At 40.5% G+C, this 27,097-nt stretch overlaps 1 long non-coding RNA gene across 2 annotated transcripts in view; it reads right to left on the bottom strand.

Annotated features, from left to right (window-relative positions):
* LOC134611575 (uncharacterized) overlaps positions 1 to 27,097 on the bottom strand; it is a 115,429-nt gene that overhangs the window by 32,706 nt on the left and 55,626 nt on the right. The window contains exon 3 of one of the 2 annotated variants that reach the window (XR_010090900.1): positions 25,751 to 25,823. The exons of the other annotated variant lie outside the window; for it this stretch is intronic. This is a non-coding gene — a long non-coding RNA (uncharacterized LOC134611575). Of the gene's footprint in view, positions 1 to 25,750; positions 25,824 to 27,097 lie in introns of those variants that run through there. 2 annotated transcript variants of the gene reach the window in all.

Here is a 27,097-nt window from a genome sequence, read left to right as displayed (position 1 = left end):
TGTACCGGAGGATTGGAGGAAGGCAGATGTTGTTCCTATATTTAAAAAGGGTTCAAAATCCTTGCCTGGAAATTATAGACCTGTGAGCTTAACTTCTGTGACTGGGAAATTATTTGAACGGCTATTAAGGGATAATATTCAGGAATTCATTGGGAAGAACTGTGTTATTAGCAATAATCAGCATGGTTTTATGAAACATAGGTCATGTCAAACTAACCTAATTGCATTCTACGAAGAAGTAAGTAGAAATATAGATCAGGGTGTTGCAGTGGATGTGATCTACTTGGATTTTGCCAAGGCATTTGATACAGTTCCTGACAATAGGTTAGTCTTCAAACTAAAAGAAATTGGTCTAGATGAATATTCTTGTTCTTGGGTAGAACATTGGATTAAGCATAGAGTACAATGAGTTGTCATAAATGGTACATTTTCAAGCCGGACAAAAGTGGTAAGTGGTGTCCCTCAGGGTTCTGTTTTGTGACCGCTTCTATTTAACATATTTATAAATGATCTTGAAATGGGCATTGAAAGCCATGTATCAGTGTTTGCAGATGACACAAAACTTTGTAAAGTAATAAAATGTGAGCAGGATATTGCCTTGCTGCAGAGGGATTTGGATAGATTGGGGGACTGGGCACTAAAATGGCAGATGAAATTTAACGTAGAAAAATGCAAAGTTATGCACTTCGGGGTTAAGAATGCACAAGCAATTCTACCTAAATGATAGTGAACTAGGGATAACCACACACGAGAAGGATTTGGGAATTGTTATAGACAATAAATTAGGTAGCAATATGCAATGTCAAACTGCCATTGCTAAGGCCAGTAAGGTTTTGTCATGTATAAATAGGGGCATAAATTCTCGAGATGAAAATATAAATTTGCCTCTTTATAAATCGCTGGTAAGACCACACCTTGAATATGCTGTGCAATTTTGGGCACCTGTTCTAAAGAAAGATATCATGGCACTAGAAAAAGGGCAGAGACGAGCTACAAAATTGATAAAAGGAATAGAGCATTTTAGTTATGAAGAAAGGTTAAAAAATCTAAATCTCTTTAGTTTGGAAAAACGGCGCCTGAGAGGGGATATGATAACATTATACAAATATATTCGGGGCCAGTACAAACCATTATCTGGAAATCTATTCATAAACAGGGCTATACATAGGACACGAAGTCACACGTTTAGGCTTGAAGAAAGGAGATTTCATCTAAGGCAAAGAAAAGGTTTTTTTACAGTAAGAGCAGTAACTATGTAACTATGTAACTATGTCTGTCAATGAGCCTATTTGTGTGCATCAGTAAGAGTGTCTGTGTCTGTGTGTGAGTATGCTTTACTGTATAATTTAATTACCCTAAAAGAACTAATATTTTGAATTAGAAGAAGAAATGTATCAATAAAATATATATACATATATATATACATATATATATATATATATATATATATATATATATATATATATATATACTGTTGCATCACCAGGGCTCCAGTATCAAGGCAATTGAAATAGTTGGCTATGGGGATACGAAGCAGCTCTGGAAAAAAATCTATGCCAGCCCCATAAGTCATTGTGCTATGTAGGGTGTTTACATATTCACTGCTCGTTTCCCCTGTATTTACTTTATCTCCATGGTGAGCAAATAGCTATTCGCGTCACCATGGAGACGGTTTTGACGTCAATACGCAATGACATCATTTTGGGGGCGGAGCTTATTTGCGCATGCGCACTGGGAACGGCAGGACGCCGATCACACACAGCACTTCACCTGGGGGTAAGTCATTTAGCTTGATATTTCTGTGTATCAATTGTTTGTATTTTATTTATCTTTGATCCTGATGAAAGTCCTCTGTGCAGGACTGAAACGTTGATCATTTTTTTAAAGATGTTCTAATAAATTTGGATTTTAAGTAAGTGAGTGCTCCTGCCTATTTTGGATGGATACATAACACTAGCCATGGCATGCTAGCACCCGAATTTTAGGGATACTTCAAGCGTGAGTGCAAGAATACCTTGCATTTTTTGTGTATATATATATATATATAAACACCCTACATAGCACAATGACTTATGGGGCTGGCATAGATTTTTATTCCAGGGCTGATTCGTATCCCCAGTCCGGCCCTGGCCTTATGCATATCCCACGCATGCTTAAACTCCTTTACTGTGTTAACCTCTACCACTTCAGCTGGAAGCCTATTCCATGCATCCACTACCCTAGCTAGCTAGCTAGCCTCCTGCCCAAGGACTGTGGGACACATACAAAGACCCTGTTCGGGAGTTAAATCTCCTCAACCTCCATTAGTAAAGTAATACTTCCATAAGTAAAGTAATACTTCCTGATATTATTTTGAAACCCCTCTAATTAAAAAAAAAACAGCAAACACACATTCTACTCATTCAACCTCCATATCGCTCTGCCAATACACAAACACACATACAGCACACCTCATACACAGCCTATATCCACACTGAGTCATGCTGTGCCTACATATAGCCAATAGGCACTTATCAAAAATACACAGTCTCCCCACAAACACAACACAAACAGCCTTTGCCCATTCACATGGCATATACAGCTTTTCCAAACACAAAACTCTACAAGCAGTCTCCTTACACATGTAAAACCATCAATATTAAACGCAAATATTAAAAGCTTTTGCCAGGCCTGAAAGCGTGACACTGCTTTGGGTTTTCATTTTGCAAGTAAACTTTCCTGTTCCACAGTTGGCTGGATTTTGGTTGTGCAGTGATACTGAGATATTTTGCTCTGAACTCATTGGGCTATACATTTATTAAGAAGTATTTCACGTAAGCTCTTGACTTAAACTACTACCACACAGAATCCTCTGCATGCTGGTACATGCTGCAAGTTTGTTTGTGCAGGGTCTTCATCTACCTATTTTTCTTATGTCATTATGTAAATTTCTAATTTATAGTTAAATCTCCCCCCCGTTCAAAATATTGTAATGCGCTGTGGAATAAGTTGTCGCTATATAAACACCAATAATGATAATGTGTAGCACTACTGAATCAAACTTTAGGGTGGCAAAACTTGTGTTTTTCAGTTAGCAGAAAGATAGCAAGGAGACCAGAGATGTGTAAACTTTATGTGAATTAACTATTTAAAGAAGCTTCCTGTGTCTAGGTAAGTACATATTTTCTTTGTTTTCTGCTATGACCAGCTGAAGGTGCTCTATTTCTAGGGATTAACCTGTGTTTTCCACAGAATACTTTATGCACTAACATTTGTCATTGACATTCTGTGCACAATGTTATATTCTTATTCAACAGTCAGTGTGCTAAAGGGTAACAGTAATATACCAAATAACAGATTTTAAGGAAGCCCTATATGCTCTACTGTAATGTGCTAAAAATATGACTTGACTGAGTAATCTAAATATGACACCCAATGAATGTGTCTTCCTGACATTGTTAACTCAGCCTTTTATGCATCACGGGTCTATTTTTTAATATTATGTTTACTTATCTCCTATATTTAACCCCTTAAGGATTCAGCCAAATGTACACGTTATGATCAAAAACTTCACTTTCACTGATGATATCATCGTTCTAATACATTTTACTGTTTTGAAACACTAATATTTGTGTTCAGCAAAGTCTTCCGAGTAAAACTGTACCCCCCATGTAAAGGTTTTATGGTGTCTTGGAAAGTTACAGGGTTAAATATAGTGCTAACATATTAAATTCTCTGGACTTTCTGCCTGGGTTATTAGGCAGGTCCCACAAATTGTAATTAATAAAATGACTTAATTATGTACAAATATTACATAAATATATACGTAGAATTAAAATATATATATGGGATTGCTGGCAAGCAGGTAAGTGCATAGGATGGCGTGGACATGCTATACTGCCCGCCAGCATTTAGAGCCGGGTCCCCAAGGATGGCATAGCACGCCTGCCATCCTTAAGGGGTTAAAGAAACACTCCAAGCACCATCACCACTACTTTTAGATGGAGGGCTCCTAAGCTACCATTAGCTGCCCTGAGCTAAGTCCTCAAAACAGTGGGGGAGGACCCCATGTAAGAAGTCAGAGTGCTGTAGTGGTTGTGGTGCTTGGAGTGTTGCTGTGTTCCTTTAACAAATGTAGAAATAAAAGTCCTCACAACTCAATCACACACTCTCTCTCTCTATATATATATATATAAATGTATTATATAGATGTAAAAAATAGATACAATTTGTATCTTGTAATACCTTTTTTATAGACAAGCTTTCGGGAGAACCTCCCTTTCTCAAGTCTAAAGCATTTCTGAGAAAGACTCACTGGACTAATCCGGCTACAATCTCTACGTATATTATATACACTTACACAAACACACACATATATATATATGTGTGTGTAAATATAGAGAGTGAGAGAGCTAATCTCTGCTGTTTAATGTGTTGTGTAACATTTCTTCTCTGTTTTATTTTGTTTTCTGCTGTTTTCAACCACTCTGCACTTTTCACTTTGAAGCCCATCTTCTGCTATTTACAACTGCCTCCCCCCCCCCCCCCCCCTCGTTTACTAACAACATCAGTCATTTTAAGTGTTAAACTCTGCCATATTGATCAGTATTCCTTTAGGCCTGAGGAAGAGAGGAACATTATTGTAAGCTTGTCTTCTAAGTATTATGTTAGTCCAATAAAAAAAGGTATCATTACCTAATGAAATACTCTAGTTAAATAGATAATGATAGATGTACTTTAGCACAAATCTGGGGGAGGAGTGCCTTTTTTTCTTTCACTGTGACTCACAAGAGATTCCTGTGATGACCTGCCTTCCAGCAGCTCTCTTTAAACAGGGTATGTCTTATAATATGGGGGGAGGGGCACAAAAGTACATAAGGGTTGAGCGAAGTTTAATGTCAGAATGAGTCCAGAAATAAGTAGGAGGGGGGGGGGGGGGGGGGGGAGGGGAGCGCAGGTATCTGTAGCCGCATTAACTGCTTCATTACCTTCCCAGATGCTCTTTGACAGCCAATAGAGTCTCAGCAGGCAATGTAATCAGGGAGGCAGACGGGGTGGGGCGGAAATATAGCTCCCAGGTAGAAACTCTCAAAGGCCTTTTGTTCGACTGCAGTGCCTTGTATTCCATGCATGCAAAGTGTTCTGCAAGGCTAGGAGCAAAGGTTCACAAACCTGTGCTCTCCCACTAAAAGTTAGACCAGCTGTAATGTTTGCAAGAACAAAGGTAACACATTCCTCGCCAATGAAGGCAGTCAAATCCTCTTTATTTATTTTCCACCCTAGTGCAACTCGTATTTTGTAGCTCAGAACGTAACCCTATAAAATTACTGAGTTTTAAATGTCACGTGTTATTCATGTGTGATCAAAATTTTACTGCGTTAAAATGAAAATGCTTATTCATAGTAATACAATTCATCAGTACTGTGAATTTTAACCAGTGTGCTTGGAACACAGTGACTTCAAGGCTGTAATAGGTTAAAGGCACTCCTTAGTTAGATAGAATCTTTAAGTTTTATAAACTCCCCCAGCCGTCACGAGTGTCTATAGAGACTCTCCCCTCCTGAATGTTTTCATGACAATTCACAACATGCTATTTTGTACGACTGGACAGGCTTCTAGTCAAAACGTGTGGCCTGACAAACACAGAATAGGCCTCTCATGTCCAGGTAGAACTGTAGTTCTCTCCTTCAGAAAAACAAGAGCTGGAGAGAAATCTTCACATTTCCTCTTTACGATGCTCTTTTAGATTTTGTTGGTGAGAATCTGTGATCAATGTTATAAAGTGACTATTCTAAATGGCAGAGTAACCAGAGAAGCAAAAGGGAAAGATCACCTCAAATTACAGCCTTGAGGCACTAGAATACGGCATCCAACTCTGGATAAGCTTTGTTGATGACTTTGCTACTGATGCATTTATGCTTTGGTAATGTCACAGGCGTGCCAATGTATGCATTGTGGCCTGAAATATATAAGGAAATAGATCTTACAAAGCAGAATAAACACGTTCGTATCGTGTTGCTAAAATTGACAATGTATACTGTATCTGTCTATAGGAGGCCCGGGTGACTGAGGGTTCTATGCAGTATCTCAGCTGTTTCTAGAACTGCACTCTTCTGGACAGAGATCTCAGATGTCTCACCTGGTTTCTGCTGAAGCCACTCCCTCACTCTCCCTATGTGCTCCTATCACAACTAGGACTACTGCTGTCTTTCCTCTCCACATCCTTTTTACCGTATATACTCGAGTATAAGCCGAGTTTTTCAGCACATTTTTTGTGCTGAAAAACCGGAACTCGGCTTATACTCGAGTCAATAGTCTGTATTATGGCAATTTGCATTGCCATAATACAGACTGGGGGGAGAGGGGGCTGTCAGAGCTGTACTTACCTTTCCTGCAGCTCCTGTCAGCTCTCTCCTCCTCCGCGCCGTCCGTTCAGCACCTCGGTCAGCTCCCAGTGTAAATCTTGCGGCTCTCGCGAGACTTACAGTGTGAGCTGACAGAGGGAGCTGCACGGACGGCGCGGAGGAGGAGAGAGCTGACAGGAGCTGCAGGAAAGGTAAGTTACAGCTCTGCCAGCCCCCCTCTCCCCCCACTGAACTGCCAATGCCACTAGACCACCAGGGAAGGAGCCCCCCTCCCTGGCCAGCTAGCAAGCAGGGAGGGGGGACGAAAATAAGAATACAGATATTAATAATAATAATAAACATTTAATAAAAGTATTAATAATAATAATAATAATGAAAACATATAAAAAAAAAAATAATAATAAAAAAAATAATATAACAAAAAAAAACAATTAGTATTAAAATAATAAAAAAATAATAAAAATGCCCACCCCCACCAAGGCTCTGCATCACACACTCAAACACTGCATTCATACACACTGCACTAATACACACACACACCCATACTGCATTCATACACACACACTGCATTCATACACACACTGCATCACACACACACTGCACTCACACACTGCATTCATACACACACACTGCACTCATATACACACACAGCATTCATACACACTGCACTAATATATATACACACTGCACTCATACACACACACTGCACTCATACACACACACTGCATTCATACACACACACTGCACTCATACACACTGCATTCATACACACTGCATTCATACACACTGCATTCATACACACACACACACTGCATTCATACACACACACACACTGCATTCATACACACACACTGCATTCATACACACACTGCAAATAAATATTCAATTAATATAATTTTTTTAGGATCTAATTTTATTTAGAGATTTACCAGTAGTTGCTGCATTTCCCACCCTAGTCTTATACTCGAGTCAATAAGTTTTCCCAGTTTTTTTGGGTAAAATTAGGGGCCTCGGCTTATATTCGGGTCGGCTTATACTCGAGTATATACGGTAGCTTCTGTTTCAATCCACCTTCTCATGTTCCTTCTTCTTGATGTTATGGTCACTGGGTATTGCCACATCCAACAACACTGCAGTCTTCCGTTCTTTTTCTACCACCATAATGTTGGGTTGTTTGGCCAGTACTCTGTATGCTGTGTTGTCCTTGGTAACATCTTGCACTTGGCTACTCTGAGCTAGATTGTCTCGGAGGCCTTTTTGCACAGTCTTCACTTTAGGTACAGTCTGATGTGTTAGACCCCCGCTTCTATTGATCTGGTGCCAAGGGCCTATTCCTGTACTGCTAGGATTAGTGCCTTAGTGCAGTGATATTTATGTTGTCCAGCTCTTCTCTTGGCCCATTTATTATTGCAGCTGGATACCTAATGACTGGTAGGGCACATGTGTTGATGGAGTGGATCTTGTTCTTGCAGTCTAGCTGGAACAGTCTTACTCTCTGAAGGTTTTTGGATGTCACTATCCTCCTTGCCACTTCCTCATGTTTGCCATGTGTTTGTGGTATCCATAAGTAGTTGTTCTCTACATTTTCTATTTGGCCTTCAGTCCTGATCCTCTTCTCTGTATTTCCCATCATCCACCCATACTTATCGAGTTCCAAGTGGCATTTCATTATGCTAATTTGGTGGATCAGTGTCCTACTAACTCTTGGCATGCAGCTTGATGATGTCCACGTAAAGGAAATGGCTAAAGGTAGCTTACTTGTGAAGAGGAAGCTAGTGTCACAACTAGAATTAGATAATTAGATGGTCTACTCAAAACATTATATATGTTATATATGTGTGTGTGTGTATGTATGTATATCCAGTGCCGGCCTTAGGCCTGTAGGCGCCCTGTGCGAAAATTCTTCACGGCGCCCTACTCTGGCCACTAGCCCTCTTGGTCCACATCCTGCCATTAATATTTCTAACCATTTAAAACCTCCTTATTAATCCCCCCCCAAAAAAAAATATTAAAAAGCTGTATCAAAATACAAATTTTACATAAGTGCAATATAAATATAGCTCTATATAGGTGTCTCCCATTTGCAATTAAAATGAGAAAATAATAAAGATTTACTCATCTTTTCCCCGCGCATCCCACAATGTCATGGAGGAGACATTGCCTACCACACCAATGTCCAATCCAATGCTTCTCATAGAAGACAAGCAAGTGTTGCACTCAGTCAGTGCAGCGGAAGCACCTCGAGTGGCCCTTATACTGACTTATTGCTGGACTTAACACAGCAATTTAAATATTGCAGTCTCTCAAAAACACAGGCCCATGCACTCAAACCACTTCATCTCAATGGTCTCGGTGACAATAGTGTTACTTTAAGTAAAACTACTTGAATTTGTTGTTTAAACGGTAAGAGAAAAACCTATATATAGCAAATGGTCTATTTAAAAAAAGGATGCACAACAACACATACTCTCGCTCACTGACACACACAATTACAAGTACACATAGAACCACTGTCAGATGCACTCATGACGCATACAATCAATGACACAAACACTGATGTGCACTCACTGACACAAACACACAGAAACTCATTGACAGACATACACTGAGCAAGCACTCACCAACACACACACTCACTGCCACAAGCACTCACTGCTACACACATTGACACAAGAACTCACTGCCACAGGCATTCACTGTCACAAGCACTAACTGAAACACAAACACACATTGGCACAGACCCTGGCATAAACACTGTCACACAGACACTGAGCGTTGTACCTTATGACACACACAGACACTGGTGTTGTAGAATTATTAACCCCTTATAACTTATATCCATTATTAGGCCCCTTATAAACTATATAATCCTTACTGGGCCCCTTTTAATACTATATTCTCATATTCAGCTCTCATGCCTCGTAGTTTAAACTTTACAAGATTCCTTTGTTCGTAGAAACAGCATGTCAGCAGAAAATGCTAGAATCTTCTGATTCAAAGAACACACTGTAGCAGATAGTATTGATAGAGTGTATAATTGCCAAAGAGGCCTTGAGAATACTGAGGATACTAACCTTGAAAGACTAAAGGTACCAGCTACTCTTTATGGATAGCTGCCAAAATGCCCCCTCCCATCGAGAGAACTCCTCGTGCTAGCAAGATGGCGCTGAAATCTGGAGGAGAACTTTATGACGTCAGTTATGATGTAAGACGTAACACCCAACAGGGAGGGCATTTAACTAACCACTTCTTCTCTAAGCCAATTGACAATGTTTCCTCACTTTTTATCTTGATTTTACAATGATGTAATTCTACCTTTAAAAAGGGCTTGCAAGCCTGCTTTGTTCAGATGCTAATAAATTTCCTGAAGTTCTTTCATTTAACCTGAACCTTGTGTCAGTGTGAATTTACTTCTGCGTATACGCAATTTAAACATCTCTAATTTGGACAGGAACAGATAGTCATTCAAACTTCTTTGTTGGCTTAAAAGAATCCTTTATCACTGGCATACAACAGTTTACAAATGCATATATCCACTGTGTGGTTTACAGAGACATTAGTTTGGCAGATAATACAGGATTGTAATGGTTGGTGTCTGGCAGCACTGACAGAAATGGGGCACTAACAGACAGTTAATAGATATATCAGGTCATAGAGTACTGACCTGCAGCAGCCAATAGCTCCATCCTCAGCCATGCTCCCAGACAGGATTAGCTTATCTACAGGGTGTCACACAGCAGCAGGGGAAGGAAGGCTGTGAGGTGATGGCACTCCTCCGAGGGGAATCTACAGGCAGCACAGAGGCCATAAAAGTGGTCAGTGCTGTAAAATGCCAGACTGGCAGCTAAGGACAGGAGGGAGGGGGTCGGGAGGAGCAGGCTTGGTGGATGAGTAAGCAGAGGAGCTGTCAGATTGGAGAGTGAGTGTCTGCTCCCTTACTGACTCCTCCTCCTTAGCTCTGCAGCCACTCACAGCTCCTTTTAAACTGCATGTCTCTTATCAGGAGCTGGGAGTTCACGGAAGCCAGGAATGCCTGTGATCTGTGTGCTGCCTGGTTACTCCCCCACGGCTCTCCTCTATATTAACCTCCAAAATGCCACAGAGACTGCAAGGGAAGGATTAACAAGCCCTAGTGTGCAAGCTGTGTTGGCTGCTCGGCGCCCCTGTTGCCATGGCGCCCTGTGCGGCCGCACAGCTCGCACACCCCAAAGGCCGGCCCTGTGTATATCACAAACTTATCAGTACCTGGCGCCCGCACCGCTCACCTTCTCTGGTCATGCGGGCAGAATGCACCGCATGGCCAAACTACCGCAGTCCTCAGGTCGCAGGGCCAGATTGCTCCATGAGGCCGTGTGACCTGAATAGATATTACTTACCTTCGGCCCGCGAACAGCTCCCTCTGCTGGCGCGAGATGAACTGAGACCCTATAAATATTTTTTTTTGCCATGATGTCATCTAGGCGACCCAATGCTGTTAGGGGTCACAAAGATGACGTGGACCAATGGGAACTCTTTTTAGCCTATTTAAGGTTTGTTTTAGCATCCATTTATTGCCCTATCATGGTTTCTGTATAGATCCTCACTTTATGCTCCTAGTGATTTTCTGTGTTTGACCTTGGCTTCTTATTGATCTTGTGATTTCTAGTATCCTGACCCGGCTTCGTATTGACTTGTGATTTCTGGTATCCTGACCTGGCTTTGTCTTGACTGAGTATTTCTGTAATCCGGACCTTGATTTATCTTGACCTTGTTTATTGCTGTATTAATACGTTAGGTCTGGCTATTCGAAGGCTGGGTAATACATCTTTTGGATCCACCTTTTGTGGGTTTCCACTTTCCTGCGTGTTTGGGTAAGACTTCCGTGACAATATGTAACGGATCTCGGTACTCAGACTGAGTATCTCCATTAATATCCCACCTTTTCCAGCGATACACTTTCAGTGATTATAGCAGCTCACCCAAACATCAGCCTAGACTTGATAAAGGGTTAACAGAAAGACACTTAATTTAGTTCAAATGTACATATTTATCCACAGACCCCCAGTAGTGGGTCGTTAACTGAAACAATTAAGATCCCAACCAGGCGCCTCTGTGTCTATAAGATAACAAGATCATCTACCACTGATCTAATCAACCTCCAGACAACAGAATATTACCAAAACTCATTGGCAAAATAGCGCCATGATCCATCACAGCGGGTCTGAGCTACCCCATATTAAAGTTTCAGCGGGCTGTGTCAAAGTTCTTATGTGCTAGGCAGTTCCACAGAATTTCCAGGTTTACCCTAGTCGGGCATGTGGAGCCCTCACAGCCGATCAGTCTTTATAAGTCTGGTCTGGGCAGGCCATCCTGGCTTTCCCAGTCACCCTATGCCCCCAATAAACACAAGGTGACTTAGACATCAGAGGGGACTGTGACAGCTGTATCAAAGCAACACAGTTAAGGCAGGTCCTAACCTCATTTAATTACATTTCTATAAATGTTATTTATATGCTTAAAAACTCTCTTCCAAGGCTCGGAGATCAATAAACATATTAAAACTAAATGAAAAATAAGTGACGTGCACTTCTGCATATTTAATGTAACCCAACCTATATGAGAAATAACGGGTTGGTTGGTAAGTGTCTTTTATTGCATTATTTAATTTTAAAAATTTAAGTTTGTATGAAGATATGTAATTTGCTTTACTTTTGTTATATTTAAAGCAATCTAACTTACATGAAATAGCACATATCTAGTGGATAATTTTTCACATTTAGAACAATGTTTGTATCTATTAAACATTATTGCTGCATATTGATTTCTTTTTGAGCTATATTGGATCCCAAAAAACATTTTCCAGTTCGGATTTAATTCAGATAAGTATAATTGACACACTAATGTTTCTATTTATTTCAAGAGGTGAAGTGCACACCGCCTTCATTTGGGTTTCGCTTTCTTTTGTTGGTGGTGAGGAACACAGAATTTTGGTTTAGTGCAGCTATTTGTATAAGTAGCGCCTGTTCACACATATTGTTTTAGTTTAACATACTAAGATTGTCTCAAAACTGAACTGAAAAATGTAGGTCTCTGCCCACCCCCATCAAAAATGAGTAAGTCACAAAGATAAAATCTTTATCAAATACTCACATTGACTGTTTTGGAATTCCAGGGGAATCCAACCCAGTCAATGGAACTACTAAGGCAAAGTAGGGACCTCTTTGTTTTGGTAGTTTTCCTATGCTTTACAAAGCTTGACAAAAGGAAGAGCTACCTTTTGTTAAGCCTTGTCAAGCCCTCGGCCGTCATAAAGTTCCATTAAAACTGCCTGTCACTGAACCCTTCTTTGCCCGGACCTTCCTTGGTGTCTCCATAATGATGTCAGGACAGGTGAATCAGCAGCAGCCCATTTTTGTCTACCCAGTTCCTTTTCCAGCAGCATTAACAGTAAAAATGTAATTAAGAGTTACTTCATAAAACATCATCACTTCAGAGATTCTGCTCATACAGAAAAATTTAGATTATCTACCAGAGGTGTCACTGTTGGCATCATCATTAGCTAGCCCAGAATGAGATTAATGGCTAATGTCAATTCTGTGCACAAACAAACACTTATCCACGGCTGAGCCATTATTAATGGAAGTCAAGATCAGCAGCAATGCAGAAGTGGAATGCAGCTTAGCCGCCATATAAGCAGGCTCGGCGTCCAGTGGGATCCAGGTGAAAGGCAAAGCATTGCAAACATGCATAAGCAACATATATACAGACTACTAGAGCTGCAACAACTAATCGATAAAATCGGTAATCAATTATGAAAATTGTCACAGATTACTTGTTGCTCTTCTAGTGTAAACCCTCCCAATTCCACTGGGGTATGGCTGGCTTCCTGCCCATTGTACACAATGATTCCCGGTCTTGCATAGCAAGAGAACGTCAGTAACACGTGGTTGTTTTCTCTGGTATCCAAGTTATGCCAGACCACAGACTGCCAAACCTCACCACTATTAAAAGTCCTCTGAGCAGCCCTTTCAGGTGCAGCAGGCCCACAGCCCTCTATCCGCACAGTAGACTGGGCCAGCAGTTTGGTTTAATTTGCCTTAATTTGACAATTTACATTTAAAACCACTACAATACAGAATTTAGCAGATAACATATGATAAATATGAAATACTTTTTGCTTTGTGTTTTATCACATACCACAGTTCAGTAAAATAATGTTATTATGGTGCCCCTCTCAAGATTGGAATCTGGATTTGCCCCTGCACAAGTATGTATGTGTGTCTATCTCTAAAGCAGTGGTTCCCAACCCAGTCCTCATGGAAACCCAACCAGTCCTGGATTTAAGGATTACCGAGTTGTGCCTAATGTGTTTTGTTTTTTGCTTTTTTATAAAAACACCTCAGACACAACCGGGTTATCCCTAAATCCAGGACTGGTCGGGGTTCCATGAGGTCTGTTTTGGGAACCACTGCTCTAAAGGAACCCTCCAGTTAAAAGAAATGCATATATATGTGGAGGTAGGGATGTGTGTGGACATATTATTTTAGTCATGTAATGTGCCATAGTAGTGGCAGTAAAACTATTTGAAATTGATAAAGCTGACAAATCCGCTAAGATGAAGACCAGAACAAAAAAAGATGATGGAAGTACCAAAATGAGTCATTTGAGCAAATGTATCTACTTTCCATTCTACCCTGGCCAAAAAGGATATGTACAGGGAGTGCAGAATTATTAGGCAAATGAGTATTTTGACCACATCATCCTCTTTATGCATGTTGTCTTACTCCAAGCTGTATAGGCTCGAAAGCCTACTACCAATTAAGCATATTAGGTGATGTGCATCTCTGTAATGAGAAGGGGTGTGGTCTAATGACATCAACACCCTATATCAGGTGTGCATAATTATTAGGCAACTTCCTTTCCTTTGACAAAATGGGTCAAAAGAAGGACTTGACAGGCTCAGAAAAGTCAAAAATAGTGAGATATCTTGCAGAGGGATGCAGCACTCTTAAAATTGCAAAGCTTCTGAAGCGTGATCATCGAACAATCAAGCGTTTCATTCAAAATAGTCAACAGGGTCGCAAGAAGCGTGTGGAAAAACCAAGGCGCAAAATAACTGCCCATGAACTGAGAAAAGTCAAGCGTGCAGCTGCCAAGATGCCACTTGCCACCAGTTTGGCCATATTTCAGAGCTGCAACATCACTGGAGTGCCCAAAAGCACAAGGTGTGCAATACTCAGAGACATGGCCAAGGTAAGAAAGGCTGAAAGACGACCACCACTGAACAAGACACACAAGCTGAAACGTCAAGACTGGGCCAAGAAATATCTCAAGACTGATTTTTCTAAGGTTTTATGGACTGATGAAATGAGAGTGAGTCTTGATGGGCCAGATGGATGGATTGGTAAAGGGCAGAGAGCTCCAGTCCGACTCAGATGCCAGCAAGGTGGAGGTGGAGTACTGGTTTGGGCTGGTATCATCAAAGATGAGCTTGTGGGGCCTTTTCGGGTTGAGGATGGAGTCAAGCTCAACTCCCAGTCCTACTGCCAGTTTCTGGAAGACACCTTCTTCAAGCAGTGAACAGGAAGAAGTCTGCATCCTTCAAGAAAAACATGATTTTCATGCAGGACAATGCTCCATCACACGCGTCCAAGTACTCCACAGCGTGGCTGGCAAGAAAGGGTATAAAAGAAGAAAATCTAATGACATGGCCTCCTTGTTCACCTGATCTGAACCCCATTGAGAACCTGTGGTCCATCATCAAATGTGAGATTTACAAGGAGGGAAAACAGTACACCTCTCTGAACAGTGTCTGGGAGGCTGTGGTTGCTTCTGCACGCAATGTTGATGGTGTACAGATCAAAACACTGACAGAATCCATGGATGGCAGGCTTTTGAGTGTCTTTGCAAAGAAAGGTGGCTATATTGGTCACTGATTTGTTTTTGTTTTGTTTTTGAATGTCAGAAATGTATATTTGTGAATGTTGAGATGTTATATTGGTTTCACTGGTAAAAATAAATAATTGAAATGGGTATATATTTGTTTTTTGTTAAGTTGCCTAATAATTATGCACAGTAATAGTCACCTGCACACACAAATATCCCCCTAAAATAGCTAAAACTAAAAACAAACTAAAAACTACTTCCAAAAATATTCAGCTTTGATATTAACCCCTTAACGACGAGTGACGGACGAGGTCCGTCACACGGGGGAATGCGTTAATGACGAGTGACGGACCTCGTCCGTCACGCGTTAAAATTAACGCCGCGATCGCGCAGTGCCGGCGATCGCGGGGTTAATGCTGTTGCTGGGTCCCTCCGAGTCAGGGGCAGACCGGCAGCAGCAAATCCGGATATCCCAGCCCATGTGATCGCTGTGATAGCCAGTCACAGCGGTCACAATGCTGCTGGGATATCTGATCCGCCTCCCTCCACCTCGTGTGGGTTTGTGAAGTGGAGAGAGACGGATCGGTGCTACATTGTGTCCCTGATTTATTGCAGAGTTATACTTAAGTATAAAATTCACTTTTGTGGAGTTAAAAAAAAAATTAACCCTTTCCCTGCTGCTTGATCACTGCTAGCAGTGATCAATATACAGGTCACAGTACTTTACTGTGATCTATTTTTTTTTTTTTACTTTCAAGGGTTAATTTTTAGGTTTTTTTGTAACCCTAAGGGGTTAAATTTTATTATTTGATTTTATTAATTTGTGATTTAGTTATTTTGGTGGGTGGAATTTCGTGGGAATTAGGGTATAAAAAAAAAAAATAATATATTTTTTTTTTGTTAGAGTTTTGTTAGCTGTGTTAGCTGTATTAACAATGTTTAGAAAGTATAGCGCGGAGGAGGCTTATGCCCTGTTAGCGGCAGACTCAGAGGCGACTGACACTGCCTCAGAGAGTGAAGCAGGGAGTGACGCAGGGGATGCAGGGGACATGGACTATGTGCCAGATACTGCAGGACCATCAGGAGAAATCGACGATTCCCCTAATGCTGACCATGGCGCAGATGACTGGGTACCCCCTAATAATTTTTCCCCAGACATCCCAGTGTTTACAGGCAATCCTGGCATACAGGCGGACCTGTCTGCCTATAGTGCGCTGGATGTTATGCAGCTGTTCTTGGGGGATGAGATTTTTGGGGAGATAGTCACCCAGACTAATCTCTATGCGGAGCAATATCTGGCACGCAATCCAGACTCTCTTATCTCTAGGAAAGAGAGATGGTACCCAACCAGTGTGCCAGAATTTAAACAATTCTGGGCACTGACCATGTTAATGGGGCTAATTAAAAAGCCCACAATTAGGATGTATTGGGCTAAACATCCTATTTGCAATACTCCTATTTTTGCCGAGACAATGACAAGGGAAAGATATGAAGACATACTAAGATTTATGCACTTTAGTGATAACAACAAGTGCCCCCCAAAAGGTGATCCGCAGTATGATCTTCTTTACAAACTACGCCCTTTAATTGCCCACTTTAACAGTAAATTTGCCGCTATATATACCCCCAATAAAAACATTTCCATTGACGAGTCCCTAATGAAGTTTAAGGGAAGACTGGGGTTTAGACAATATATCCCATCCAAAAGATCCCGATATGGGATCAAATTTTATAAACTATGTGAAAGTGGCAGTGGCTACGTATACACCTTCCGTGTATACGAAGGAAGGGATAGCCACCTTGATCCCCCAGGTTGCCCAGATACAGTAGGGACAAGTGGAAAAATTGTCTGGGACTTAATAATGCCACTACTTAATAAAGGTTATCATCTATACATCGATAACTTTTATAATAGCATCCCACTGTTACAAATGTTGTATAGCTTCGAGACCGTGGCCTGTGGCACTATTCGGAAGAGTCGCACAGGTTTCCCAAAGGCTCTAGCGAACAAAAAAATGAAAAGGGGGGAAACAGCAGCTCTCTGCCAGAATGAACTGCTGGCACTCAAGTACAGGGATAAAAAGGATGTTTTCATCTTAACCACCATCCATGGTGAAAACACTCGGAGGGTCGCAGTTCGTGGCAGAGACGAATATAAACGGGTGCCAGTCTGCATACGGCAATATAATCGGCATATGGGGGGCGTTGACCTGTCCGATCAACTGATGCAGCCATATTTGATCATGAGAAAGACCAGGGCATGGTATAAAAAAGTGGGCATATACCTTTTGCAGATGGCAATCCACAATGCCTTTGTTATTTTTAAAAAGGCAAATGCTGGGCTGAAAAGCACTTTTCTTTCTTTCCAGTTTGAGCTAATTTCTAAGCTGCTAGAATGCCACACAAGGAGACCATCAGTGGAGCCTAGCAGAAGAATGGAGGCAGGTCACTTCTGCTTTAAGATTCCACCAACCCCTAAAAAACAAAACCCCCAGAAAAGGTGCAGGGTGTGTTACAAGAGGGGCGTAAGAGTTGAGACCAGCTATTACTGCCCTGATTGCCCCTCTCAGCCCGGCCTATGTATTGGCCATTGTTTTAAAAAATTTCACACCCAGGCCGAATAAGTAGACCAGTTTTGGGGTGTGATTTTTGGTTACCGAATCTTGGCTTTGTCTACCGTTTATCCTGTCTTCTCTGATCCTTGACCTCGGCTTGTCCTATCGTTGTTCCGTTTCTCTTTACTCCTTTGACCTCGGCTTGTACCTTGACAATTCTCTGCTTGTATAGCCCGGCCATTCTAAGGACCGGTATTACAAGTTTCTCTCTCTGTGTTCTCTCTCTTTGTGGTCTGTCTGTGTTTTGGTTTCGGAATCCATGACAGCTTTGCCCGGGACGCAGATAACTGTGTACTACCCCCGGATAAGTTTACCCCAACTATTCTGTATATGGGGGTATCATTGCACTAAGATGACATAGCTGAGCAACATATTAGGTGTTATACTGCCGTAGCACACATAAGGATAGCAAAATATACAGTAACATCTCCAAGTGTGTGTCAAAAAGGCAGAAAAAATGCTAATTGCAACTAGACTTGGTACAAACTAACAAAAAAATGATCCTACACTAAGGTTTAGAATATACCTTTTGAAATACCCTGGGGTGTCTACTTTAAGAAATGGTAGGCCTTTGTGGGGTAGTTTGAATTTAATACCTGCTAAGATGCTTGGAAATTGCACATAGGCCCAGCGTCAAAATTCAAAGTTCGGTAAAAACTGATATGGCTTGGTCTCCTATATGGCACTGTAGCTTCACAAAATAGTCCCAAAGACATACAATAGGGGTGTCATTTTACTCAGAAGACTTAGCTGAACATAATTTGGGGGGTATGAACTTAGTGGCACATGTGAAATATACAAAATGCCCAGCACAAATGCAATCCATATGTAAAAAACGCACAAAATAATTTTATACCACATACTTTGGCATCTATTGGTGAAAAAATGGGGGCATGTTAAGGCACAATATGCACCTTATGAGATACCCTGGAGTGTCTACTTTAAGAAATGGTAGGCCTTTGTGGGGTAGTTTGAATTTAAAACATGCTAAGATGCTTGGAAATTGCACATAGGCCCAGCGTCAAAATTCAAAGTTCGGTAAAAACTGATATGGCTTGGTCTCCTATATGGCACTGTAGCTTCACAAAATAGTCCCAAAGACATACAATAGGGGTGTCATTTTACTCAGAAGACTTAGCTGAACATAATTTGGGGGGTATGAACTTAGTGGCACATGTGAAATATACAAAATGCCCAGCACAAATGCAATCCATATGTAAAAAACGCACAAAATAATTTTATACCACATACTTTGGCATCTATTGGTGAAAAAATGGGGGCATGTTAAGGCACAATATGCACCTTATGAGATACCCTGGAGTGTCTACTTTTACAAATGGTAGGCCTTTGTGGGTTTTTTTTGAACAGTCAAACTGTTATAATACCCCAAATGGAAGCATAGGCTCATTAAATCCGTCTCTCAAAATTCTACTGAGTACTGAAAAGGACAGGTCTCCTATATGGCACTGTAGCTTCACGAACTAGTGCCAAAGACATACAATGGGGGTGTCATTTTACTCAGAAGACTTAGCTGAACATAATTTGGGGGGTTTGAACTTAGTGGCACATGTGAAATATACAAAATGCACAGCACAAATGCAATCCATATGTAAAAAACGCACAAAATTATTTTTTACCACATACTTTGGCATCTATTGGTGAAAAAATGGGGGCATGTTAAGGCACAATATGCACCTTATGAGATACCCTGGAGTGTCTACTTTTACAAATGGTAGGCCTTTCTGGGTTTTTTTTGAACAGTCAAACTGTTATAATACCCCAAATGGAAGCATAGGCTCATTAAATCCGTCTCTCAAAATTCTACTGTGAGTACTGAAAAGGACAGGTCTCCTATATGGCACTGTAGCTTCACGAACTAGTGCCATAGACATACAATGGGGGTGTCATTTTACTCAGAAGACTTAGCTGAACATAATTTGGGGGGTTTGAACTTAGTGGCACATGTGAAATATACAAAATGCCCAGCACAAATGCAATCCATATGTAAAAAATGCACAAAATTATTTTTTACCACATACTTTGGCATCTATTGGTGAAAAAATGGGGGCATGTTAAGGCACAATATGCACCTTATGAGATACCCTGGAGTGTCTACTTTTACAAATGGTAGGCCTTTGTGGGTTTTTTTTGAACAGTCAAACTGTTATAATACCCCAAATGGAAGCATAGGCTCATTAAATCCGTCTCTCAAAATTCTACTGAGTACAGAAAAGGACAGGTCTCCTTTATGGCACTGTAGCTTCACGAACTAGTGCCAAAGACATACAATGGGGGTGTCATTTTACTCAGAAGACTTAGCTGAACATAATTTGGGGGGTTTGAACTTAGTGGCACATGTGAAATATACAAAATGCCCAGCACAAATGCAATCCATATGTAAAAAGTGCACAAAATTATTTTATACCACATACTTTGGCAACTATTGGTGAAAAAATGGGGGCATGTTAAGGCACAATATGCACCTTATGAGATACCCTGGAGTGTCTACTTTTACAAATGGTAGGCCTTTGTGGGTTTTTTTTGAACAGTCAAACTGTTATAATACCCCAAATGGAAGCATAGGCTCATTAAATCCGTCTCTCAAAATTCTACTGTGAGTACTGAAAAGGACAGGTCTCCTATATGGCACTGTAGCTTCACGAACTAGTGCCAAAGACATACAATGGGGGTGTCATTTTACTCAGAAGACTTAGCTGAACATAATTTGGGGGGTTTGAACTTAGTGGCACATGTGAAATATACAAAATGCCCAGCACAAATGCAATCCATATGTAAAAAATGCACAAAATTATTTTTTACCACATACTTTGGCATGTATTGGTAAAAAAATGGGGGCATGTTAAGGCACAATATGCACCTTATGAGATACCCTGGAGTGTCTACTTTTACAAATGGTAGGCCTTTGGGTTTTTTTTTCGAACAGACAGACTGTTATAATACCCCAAATGGAAGCATAGGCTCATTAAATCCGTCTCTCAAAATTCTACTGTGAATACTGAAAAGGACAGGTCTCCTATATGGCACTGTAGCTTCACGAAATAGTGCCAAAGACATACAATGGGGGTACCGTTGTACTCAGCAGAAGTAACTGAACACATAATAAAACTTTGTACAGGAATAGCACACACCAACTTTACAAAATACACATGAGAAGTTCTTTGTTATAAGTTTGTGTGCGAAAACCCCCAAAAAACACAATTTTACTCCAATATTTAGCAGAGGTTGGCGGTAAAATGGCTACGTAGAAAGTGTCAAAACAACCTTAGGTAAATAGCCTGGGGTGTCTACTTTATATAAATATATACTTTTATGTGGCAATTTTGTTTTCTTTTATGGCTATTAGGCTTACAAGACAAACATACCAAATTTTAAAATCGCTCCACATAAAAAGTGTATTTTACTCCTTGTGCTTTGTGACCTGTAACTACCAAAAAAAACTGAAAATCCCAGACACATTATATATTCTGTAATTCAGAACAACTAAATGAATTTATTTTTAATTACTTTCCTTAACCTGCACTAATTATGTACACATTATTATGGCAAAAACTGTAAAAAAAACACACAAAAATTCATTTTTTTGCATATTTCTGTATTTTTTTTATAATAAATAAGCATTTATATATATATGTGTTACATCAAATTAAAGCCCTTTCTGTCCTTTAAAAAACGGTATATAATATGTGTCGGTGCAATGAATAAGTAAAAAGCAAATTGCAGTTGAACGCAAATAGCAAAAAATGCAAAAAATGCCGTTGTCATTAAGTGAAAGACAAGCTTCTGAAGCTCTGTCCTTAAGGGGTTAATGAGTTTTTTGGGTTCATTGAGAACATGGTTGTTGTTCAATAATAAAATTAATCCTCAAAAATACAACATGCCTAATAATTCTGCACTCCCTGTATTTGGACAAGCTGACAAAAATGTAAAGATCCAAAAGTATGAAACATTCTGTGTCCTTTAATATATTTACAAAGGAAAAGACCATCTGAAGTTAGTGTAAATTATATTGTGGTTTTGTACAGCTTGTAGTTCTTAATTTTGAGAAATGTATACAAAATAATCAAAATGTTATTGAAATGTTTTTTCTTTTTCTACTTGGTTTCTGTTCTCTCTCTAATTATAGAAATTTTCATTTTCTAATCAGTGAAGCCAGCCCTGAATTTCACTTTGTAGTTGATATCAGGGTGAGGCTTGCATCCAAGTTAGTCACAATTGACTGCTGTATCTAGACTAAATGCTATGGCAGGAAACCAGAAGGTAGTGTAACGGAAATCATACAGGCTTCCTGTAAAATATAAAAGCTGTGCAGAGTTCGAAGAAGGCATTCCAATAGAAATTATTTTAAAGGTATAATCTGATAATATGAATCTCTTACAGGGACACTCCACTGCCTAAATGCAAAATAAATAATAATTTACTATTTAGTAATGCATCCATTTAATTGTGCATTTTTTAAATTGGGGTTATATCTAAAAACAGCTTGTAAAAGCTGGAAATCTCTTGCTTGGAAATAAAATAAAAATGGAAATAAAGAGTACACACTTTTTACACATAAAGCACTTCAGCAAGTTCAAGTACTTTAGGGGTTTGGAGTGTTCTTTTAAAAGTGTATCTGTATGTCTGTGTATCTGTATGTATGTCAGTGTTTGTATATGTGTCTGTGTATTTGTATATGTGTCAGTGTGTGAATCTGTGTGTCTGTATCTACATGTGTGGCAGTGCTCAAATCTGTGCTTCTGTGTATCCGCATGTGGGGCAGTGTTTGTATCTGTGTGTCTGTGTATCTGCATGTGTGTCAGTGTATGTTTCTGTTTATCTGCATGTGTATTTGTGTGTGGCAGTGTATTTGTATATGTGTAGTGTCTTCACCAGGCCCGCATGCTAGCATCAGAGTCAGTAGCGCGGGAGGGAGAAGGCGGTGCAAAGAGGCAGAGGGAGAGGGGGAAGCATGGGATGAGGGAACATCGAGAGGCGGCAACATGGAGTGAGGTAACAGTGAGAGGGGGCTTCAATGGAGTGAGAGAACAGGTAGAGGGGAAAGTGAAGGGAAAGAGGGCCATATGGAGTAAAGGAACAGGAAGAGGGGGCAGCATGAAGTGAGGGAACAGGGAGAGAGGGCCGCATGGTGTGAGAGGGCCGCATGATGTGAGAGAAGAGATGGGGGGGCAGTATGTAGTGAGGGGAGAGGGGTGAGCATGGAGTGATGGAACAGGGAGAGGAGGCAGCATGTGGTGCGTGGAGAGGGGGCAGCATGGAGTGAGAGGAGAAAGAGTGGGGGCATCATGGAGTAAGGTAACAGTGAGAGGGGGCTGCAATGGAGTGAGAGAACAGGTAAAGGGGAGAGTGAGGGGAGAGAGGGCCATATGGAGTGAGGAAACAGGAAGAGGGGGCAGCATGAAGTGCGGGAACAGGGAGAGAGGGCCGCATGGTGCGAGGGGGCCGCATTGAGTGAGAGAAGAGAGAGGGGGAGGGTTGAGCATGGCGTGATGGGACAGGGGGCAGCACGTGGTGCGTGGACAGGGAGAGGGGGCAGCATGGAGTGGAGAAAGAGAGGGGGCAGCATGGAGTGAGTAGGGGCCACTTGGAGCGAGGAAACAGGAAGACGTGGCAGCATGGAGTGAGGGAAGTCAATGAAGAGCAAAAAAAGAGCAGCTCTAGACCCCACACTCCCATCAACCTCACCCAGCAACAAGACCACAAGCAAACCACCTTCCTGCAAACAGAAGGCATGTTAACAGAAGGGTGGCTGCAAATATAAAACATATGACATGCATATGTTTATATGTCTATGTAGGTCAGATTGTGTGTGTTTGTGTCAGTGTGTGTATCTGGTTGTGTGTATCTGTGTGCCGGGGTGTGTATATATCAATGTGTGTGTATCTATGTGTCGGCGTGTATATATATATCATTGTGTGTATCTATGTGTCAGGGTTTGTGCATGTGTCTTTATGTGTATGTCAGTGTGTTTGTATGCAATATGTGTGTTAGATTGCAGGAGGGTGTTTGCATGTTGTGTTGATGTTTGATTGCTAGCATGTATGCACATACAAACATATACTGCCACATACCTGTATACTGACACAGATTATTAACACATTATTATTATACACACTTATAGACACACTGACACTCACAAATTCATATACACACAGACACACATAGATACACACACACATACACACACTGACAAATGCACCTTGACACGTGTGCCCACTGACACACAGATGCACACAAACACAAAAACACACACCTTGACACAGACACACACTAACACATGCACGCATGTGTACACGTGTGTATGTGTATATCTGTGTGTTAACGTATATGTATATCTGTGTAAGTATACACACAAAAGCACATCTGCCTTTAAAAGCCAACACTACATGCAAACACAAGTACACCACTACATTCCAATGGCAACAGTGCATACAAATACATCCCTACATGTGCATATATACTCTATACAAAAATATGCTTACATTCAAACGCACAAACACTGCTCACAAATACAACCCTGCAACGCTGCTGGCATAGCATCATTGGAATTGTACAACACATGGTGATCTACCTTTTGGCCACACTTGCACTAGAGGGCAGCCCAACAAAAACATTCTTACACTAGGGCCCTCTCTACATAAGTTCTGCCACTAACACTGCATACAAAAACAACCCTGCATTAACTGACACATACTCCATACAAAAACATACTTACATTCAAACACACAAACACTGCTCAGTGCTAAATTCAACCCTGCAAGGATGTGCAAATGGTAGCTCTCCTGTCAGCAATGTATTGTGGGAGTTGTACGACAGATCGGGATATAACTCTTGAGATAGGGCGGATGTGACTCACGACAGTTGACTGCCTTAAAACAACAGGGAGTAGGGAAAAGATCAATAAAGTCAGTGGCGGGAAATACAATTGATTAAGGCAATAACTAAACGAAATGGAATTATTATTTTATTATTTATTGTCGTGGATCAAATCAAGTGTTTGATAATTTTGTATATCTGCCCCTGTCCAAATTGTTAAATTAAATGCGTGCACGAATCCCAAAGTAATTTCACACCGGACACAAGTTTCAGGTTAATGAAAAACTTGAGGAAAGTTTTTAATCCAGGGGGCTGGTATGCCCCTTATAAAGCAAGAATGCATCATATGCATAATTATAGATAACAGAGAAAATACATCAATAATTGGTTAGGTGTTAAGTGGTTCATCTAATGTACATCCTACCGGGTGTGATGTCACTGTCATCATAGGATTCTCCTCCACATTCAAGCGCCATCTTGTTAATTGAGGTGGTTAGTCGATGGGAGGGGGAGCGGCCATTTTAACCCCTTAAGGACCAAACTTCTGGAATAAAAGGGGATCATGACGTGTCACACATGTCATGTGTCCTTAAGGGGTTAAGTAATTTATGAATAATACGGATTATAGTTATGCAGAGTAAATAGGTATTTTACTAAAGTTAATATTTTGTTCACAACAGTATAAAGCGCCAGCAAGTTCCACAGCGCTGGACAATGGGTATAAATGAGGATACTAAAACCAATACAATACCTGTAACAAAAGAAGTTAAACAAGGCAGGGTATAGTGAGAAAAGGTGTATGTGTTGGTGTGGGGAGATTGGGGTTAAATAGAAATGACTCTAAACAAAGGAGACACAGAACAAAACCAAAACAATAATAAGGCTATTCACACACAGCAATACATGAAGGAAGATTTAAATTAGAATAGACACTTATACAGGCCTGACAACTGTCGGGCTTTTGGAAAGACAGTCCATATTTCAGGGTCCTATTTTAGTGATTTAATTCCCTGTTGATCTGCATCCAGAGACATTATGGAACTGTACTCCAGCAGCACAGTGCAAGCACATCAGATGCACTTGCTCTTCAGCAGCCCTTTTTGCACGGTCTTTAATGTAGGGAGCCAGCCGCAATTATATTTCTTAATGCTATGCTGCCATGGTGCTGAAAAAATTATCATGATTTTGGTCCTGGTGAGAAATCACAGATACACAATAGGTCATATGTAGGTCTTTGAGCGGCTGGCTCCCCCTCCTTGGCTGACATCATACATTTTCATGAAAACCCTTGGTAGGCTAATGCACATGTGTGACAAAACGTTGCGCTGTGCCAAACTGAAAAGGCAGTGTTTACATTAAAAAGCCTACAGGGACTGACAATAATCACCAGAACAGCTACATTGAGCTGTAGTTGTTATGGTGACTATAGTGTCCCTTTAAGGGAAATATATGAAAGTGGACAAATATCCTGCCTAAGGGTGCTCACCCGCTCATTAAGTAGATATGTTATGGACATCATACAGAAAAGGAAAGATAGTTCTGCTGGCGCTTCCAATAAAAAATTAATAAAGGGTGGGCATAATAAAGATGTACTCCCCTGCCACCTCAAAATCAGAAACACAAAAAAAAAAAATCTTATACCCACAGTAAGCACACAGAGTATACTTAATACAGAGGTACAGCAAAAGCTCAATACATCTGTAAAACAAAAAATAATAAAATATGTGGACAGAATGAGAGCAATTGAAGTCACAAGACTCCAGGCTCTGTAGTAACTGTCCCAAAAGTACCAACCCAGTCCTCAAGTACCCCCTACCAGTTCATGATTTCTGGATTATCCAGTTGTGTCTAAGGTGTTTTTAGAAAAAGGAAAAAAAAACACTTTAGACACAACAGGGTAATCCATAAATCCTGGACTGGTATAGGGTACTTGAGGACTAGGTTGGGAACCCCTGCTTTAGGGGACAATGTGTCTATAGTAAAGATCCATCTACTCTCACTTTACTAAACTCCTTAAAACTATCCTCTCTCCTCTCCGGTTAAACTCCTTTTTTTAAAAAGCCATTAAACCCAGAAAAGAAGCATCACCATTGTGTTTTTCAAGAAAGTGTGAAATTCATGGACAATTGGACATCGCCTGTTCCACACCCTCTGAAAGCCTTCCCATTCATCCCAAGTCCATACCTTTCAATATTTAGATGTATGCTTACAATGTAATTTACTAAAGTGAGAATTCATTGTGAATTCAAAGTGAATTTGAAATATAAGATAAAAATAGCTGAAATTATAAAATAAAAAATAAATAAAATATTTATACATTGAATTCAGCTACTTTGGGGCTTACCTTTAAAATTCACCTTGAATTATCACTTAGTAAAAAATCTTTTAGGCTAAACATAAAAAGTCCCCATATAAGCCTACTGAATGGTATCAATGACA

This window comes from Pelobates fuscus, chromosome 5 (assembly GCF_036172605.1).
Source record: "Pelobates fuscus isolate aPelFus1 chromosome 5, aPelFus1.pri, whole genome shotgun sequence".
NCBI classification, from domain to species: domain Eukaryota; kingdom Metazoa; phylum Chordata; class Amphibia; order Anura; family Pelobatidae; genus Pelobates; species Pelobates fuscus.
The sequence above is the reverse complement of the archived record's forward strand: the minus strand, read 5'-3'. Positions and strand labels throughout refer to the sequence as shown.